The sequence below is a fragment of the Coffea arabica genome, chromosome 11e (genome assembly GCF_036785885.1).
Source record: "Coffea arabica cultivar ET-39 chromosome 11e, Coffea Arabica ET-39 HiFi, whole genome shotgun sequence".
Classification (NCBI taxonomy): Eukaryota; Viridiplantae; Streptophyta; class Magnoliopsida; order Gentianales; family Rubiaceae; genus Coffea; species Coffea arabica.
This window is the reverse complement of record NC_092331.1, coordinates 11,315,342-11,320,858: the sequence shown is the minus strand read 5'-3', so window position 1 is coordinate 11,320,858 and position 5,517 is coordinate 11,315,342. Positions and strand designations below refer to the sequence as shown.

Here is a 5,517-nt window from a genome sequence, read left to right as displayed (position 1 = left end):
ACGATCGATGACATGTTGACTAAGAAAGCTTTCTTTCCTTCTTATCTTTCTTTTGGCCAAGATTTTTCTTTTTTTTTTTTTTTGTCATGGCCGAAATTAGAGAGGAGAGAAAATTTCTCCAAGTTCCATCTTGATTTCTAACTGGATTTTGTGGGGAAATCAACCTTAAATCCTAAATCCATCCATAGAAGGTTGCAACAAGGAAGGAAGAAGTTTGGTGTGCTGTGATTTTGAGGGAAGAAAGCTGTGATTTGCTACTCACCTTAGGAATTGAAAGTAATCTTGGTAAGGAACTACTTTTTCCCTTTAATCTTACATTTAAGTGGGCATATGACTTGAATATAGAAATATTGTGGCTGATTTCATGGATTTGTGTTGTTATTGGAATTTTTCAACATTTAGTTATATTGTCCAGCCATGAATTAGGAGTTTTTAGTATTGATTTGGATATGAAAGTTGAGATATGAAGATTTCTAGCTTTGGTATGAAACTTTAGCTTCAAAATAGGACTTTCTAACTTTAGTTGTGAAATTTCAGCCTTGGTAGAAAATTTTTCAACTTAGGTATATGTTGATTATAGCTAGTTTGTGGCTAAAATAAGTAGTCTATATATCCTATACCTTGTGAACTTGATTTGGGACTGTCTTGTGGTGAAAATAAAGCTTTGAAAATGGCTGAAAATTAGGGAAAATAAGGGGAAGTGCTGCTGAAAATATTTTCGCAGGAGACCTTGATCAGTTTTGGGAAATCTGTTATATTTTGGTGTAGAAAAATTCAAATTGAGTTCTCTTTGTTGCATTTGAAATTAGACTCATAGCTCTTTTAACCGTGAAAATTTTAAAATTTTTCTCAATTCCTATGAATATCTGTGATTTTCCAAAATTGATTGAATTTCTATTTCTATTCTAACTTTCTACTGGATAAAGCAACCGATTGGGTTTGGATTTTGACTGCTTTTTGGATAGAATCTTGCAAAGATGTCTTTTGAGAAATTGTAATTCTTTGAATCTATTTTTCAACGGTATAAAGTTTATAAATTTTGGACTTAAGAAACTTGAGATATGATTTTCAAAATTTTTTTCAATTCCTATGAATATCTGTGATTTTCCAAAATTGACTGAATTTCTATTCCTGTTCTGACTTTCTACTGGATAAAGCAGCCATTTGGGTTTGGATTTTGACTATTTTTTGGATAGAATCTTGCAAAGATGTTTTTTGAGAAATTATAATTCTTTGAATCTTTTTTTTAACGGTATAAAGTTTATAAATTTTGGATTTAAGAAGGTTGAAATATGATTTTTCAAATAGCGTTGCGCAAAATTGGGAAAAAATCTGTTTTCTTAAAACTGTCCTTATTTTCACTTCCAATTTTAAGTTAGAGTTGTTGAACCATTTTAAGCTTGATTTTTCTTTTGGAATAATGTGACTTGGTATAATGGATCTCATGGCACTTTATAAATGTGATTTTAGGACGTAGAGCTGAGGTCGAAAATGCACATGAGGCGAACAATTGAACTTGTACCGTGGTGAGTGTTCCTTACATGTGTGTGCTTTAAATGACTATGTGAAATATTGTGAATGTTGCCAGAATATTAAATGCTTTCTAATGATTGCTAAATGGATTTTCGATGGACGAGTGTGTATTTCATCGCACTCGATTCAAGCCAAAGTGAATTTTTAATGATTGAATGCTACTTGTGCATGAATGTATGCCTTTTGGCTGAATTGGGTCCTTGCCCTTCGTTGCCAGTCAACTTGAGCCAGAAGCACATTCGCTCGGGCGGCTGGTGACCCTGAGATAATGTTTGGTATACTCGAGTATTGCCATGAAGTCTGGTGGAGAACTAGCTAGTGGATTCAATGCAATAAAATCAATGAATGAGTGACAATGAATACTGAAGGAGTTTTCATTGTTAAATGTTTTGAAATGACGGAGGAATAAGGGAAATGGTTGGCGACTGAATGACTGAATGAATGGCTCCAAGTGAGCACGTATCCTTCCAATGAATGAATGTTTATTTCTTGAATGACTGTTTATTATTGACCAAAGTGTTCAAACTGTTAAATACTATACTTCCATGGTTTCTCTACCTGATTGCTTCTTTGGGAATCTCACTGGGATTTTAACTCATTCCTTTAATTTTTATTTTTCTTACAGGAATGGAAGTCTGGAGCAATTAAGTGTGACCTAGAGTGTATAATTCTCTTGTACTTGTACTCTTGGTTGATAGGATATATTTTGACATTTGACATTGTATCATTCATTTGGCTTTTGGGTTGTAAATAAGTTTGCATTTTGGTTGAATTGTAGAACTTAAATGTTATTTTGGAAACTGGAATGATTAATCTTGAGAGTTGATTGAGTGAGTGAGTGAGTCCCTGAAGAGAGTTGGGCAGACGGTCCGCCAAACCCTTGGGTACGCCCTAGGAGGAAGGTGGGGTCGTCATAGCACCTTATTTAATTATTTACAAACTTGTACTTTTTGTTTGGAATAAAGGTTTCATTGTCCTTCCGAAAATTAATGAACAAATTCAGGGCTAACATCTCTTCTTCATGTATGAGATATGCCAATAAAAATAAATTACTAAATAAATATATACATTATATGTATATATATTAAGTAAAAAATTATCCAAAAATCTATATTTCTTGAACAAATTATGTCTTACCGTTCAAATTTGAGCTTGATCGTGAACTCTTTAAATTTTACACGAGTTCAGCGTGAGTCTCAAAGTTGTAAGTTCGCCAAGCTCATGTACAATAGTTTACTCTAAGCTTGAGCTTGAGTAAACTAGTATTCAAGCTCAACTTGACTCCTTACCATGCCTAGATTAGATTATGTCTTTCTTCTTATATCCTAAATAAGAAAACAAAAAAAATACTCCTCAATAAACAAACTTGTTTAACAAAAATGCAGCATTCCTTTAAAAAGTTTACAAACATTGACCAAATTAGTTTATAACTCATGATTTTAAAATGAAGCCTTGTTCTAGTGACAAAATTAAAAAAAAAGTTAAGATTCCAGAAATAATAGAGTTTATATTCAAGTCTCACACTTGCCATTTGTAGTTTAACAAAATATTAGTATTAATTCAATGTTCTATTGGAGATAATTATAGCTTATTTTGTGGGTTATCATACTTTTGTAACATAACAAAATGTTAATACTAGTTATAAACCCATGAATTCGTATAGGTAATTTTTATTTTCAAAATGAATGGAACAAATATTAATTCAATAGAATAAAAAAACAAATTTTATAAACCTAAAGATACCATATATAAAACAAAGATTTGAAGGTGGATCTAGAATACTTAATGCATGAACAAATTGATATTTAATTTATATTGAATCATACTCTATATTCAATTTTGCTTATTCTAACTAATGGTGGTAAAGTAACATGTAAGAGAATATTTTGGCATTCTTCTAATATGTAATTAATTAAATTTCTCTTCGATACAAATTAGATATTTGAATGTATTTATAGTTTTTGTTTTGCAATGGTCTAATTATGGTGAAAGAGGACAAATGTTTTCCCTATACCTTAATTTCCTAAATTGATCACACTGTTATTGATTTGTAATTGACTAATTATAAGAAAAAGGAATATATAGCCTCTTAATTTTTAGATTGGAAAAACGAAGATACTAACTTTTCATAGGGATGGATCACAAAAATGAAAAGAATAGAATAAAATAGAATAGACAAATTATTTTTGAACAATAAAAAATCTAAAAAAGGTAGCTAAAGGAAAAAGAGTTTTTAAATTTTCTTAAAGAATAATAAATAAAAAATTAACTTGAAAGGTGACTTTTTTATTCTTGATGAAAAACAATTAAAAAAAAACTAATAGAACTTGTTATAATCAATGCTTTTTTATTAATTGTGCTCCTTCCTTCCCCTATTCCCCTTCCTAACCATTCCCTCCTACCCAAACCTAGTTGGCCAGGATTGTTATAGTCAATACTTATAGAGAGACTACTCTGAAATATAATAAGTTACAAATAGAATTGATCCCAATAGAGAAAACATGATTTTTTTTTTATAAAAAGAACAATTTCATTTAGATATCTGCGCTACTGCAATCTAACAATTCCGTGTCCATGTCTTCAGATAGTTAGATGATCAAATATAATAAAACATGTTTCAAACCCAAAGAAAAATTTAGATCTAGCCTCCAGATTTGATTTCTTAGATCTACCAAATATTTGGTCTCATCAACTAGAAAAAGGAAGAAAAGCAAAAAAATATTCTCACAAGAATATCATAGGAGAGAATAAATATTTCACAAGAAAAATCTAGGGGAAAAGAATCTCTCACTCGGAGAATTTATTCAAACAAAGGAAATAACACTAAGAAAAGAGCTCCATCCCATAGGGAAAGATTAGATTGTCTAGTCTTTAGTTGAATGAGATATTAGCTAGTAAAGGAGTTTTAAAGAGAAGGAAGAGAGAATGAGTTTTGAGAAAACCTGATAGCTACTCAAAAAATTTAAGAAAGAACAATTAATTAGACGATCCAAATGTAACATTATGAGCAATATGTTATATATTGGGACATGATGATAGAAAAATGCAAATTGTCAAAACATTAGATATAGATACAGTGACAGGATTATAAAAAATGTTAAAGCATTAGGTAAAAAGGCCAAATAATAGAGTGTAGAAATGTAAATGTCTGTAGGATTTCAAATTTGCTAACCACGAACTGAAAAGAAAGAAAAATGAACAAATTATTCAACTAGAGAAACTATAAGAAAAGAAAACTATAGGTCTATCAATGAAAAATAAATCTAGAAAGGCACAAATCTTACAAACATATAAAAAGCACAGAAATATTACATTGATCAAGATTTACAAATAAGGGAGTAGAAAAGAAAAATGTGACATTGTCCAACCCTTACATAAAATTTTTATTGATAAATTCCCAATAGATGCTCAATTTACACTGATTAGAACATTTGCCAAGTGATGATTCGGTTTTGATTTGACTCTTAAACCCTTCTCTTTCCCCTTAGTAAATTCTATTGAAATGAGGAGTTAAAGGTATAGCTCACATCATAGGAGGTGGTTTCACAGATAATCATAAAACTCCAATTTTATCGAGGGGTATCGAAGCTACAGTTTATAAGAACTCTTGGTGATACAGAACAAGGAACCCTTGGTTATTCAATCTATTGTTCTATATTTAATTACCTAAAAGTTAGTTAGGGTTGTAATTTTAGTATTATTTTTATGTGTTTTATTAATGTTTTCATTATTATTGGGAATAATGACAGATGACGTTGGCCCTATGTCGGGCACGAGACATCGTCGCCGCCAAATATGTAGCTTTGTTCATTTAGGGTTTTTAGTGTTATTTGCTTCCTTTTTAAAATAAGACTCATTATGGCCTATAAATAGGCATAGTTAGGGCTTTTGTAATCAAACTCTTTTCTCCAAATTAAAATATATTGTTGGTTTTTTTTTTATCAATTGTGAAAGTTTCCTCTCTTTTTCATTAATCAGTAATTC

The 5,517-nt window shown here is 30.6% G+C and overlaps 1 long non-coding RNA gene across 1 annotated transcript; it reads left to right on the top strand.

Annotated features, from left to right (window-relative positions):
* LOC140021700 (uncharacterized) lies at window positions 1-2,371 on the top strand. The gene is made up of 3 exons (XR_011825612.1): window positions 1-285; window positions 1,471-1,526; window positions 2,159-2,371. It is a non-coding gene; the product is annotated as an uncharacterized lncRNA (long non-coding RNA).
* The last annotated feature ends 3,146 nt before the right edge of the window (window positions 2,372-5,517 follow it).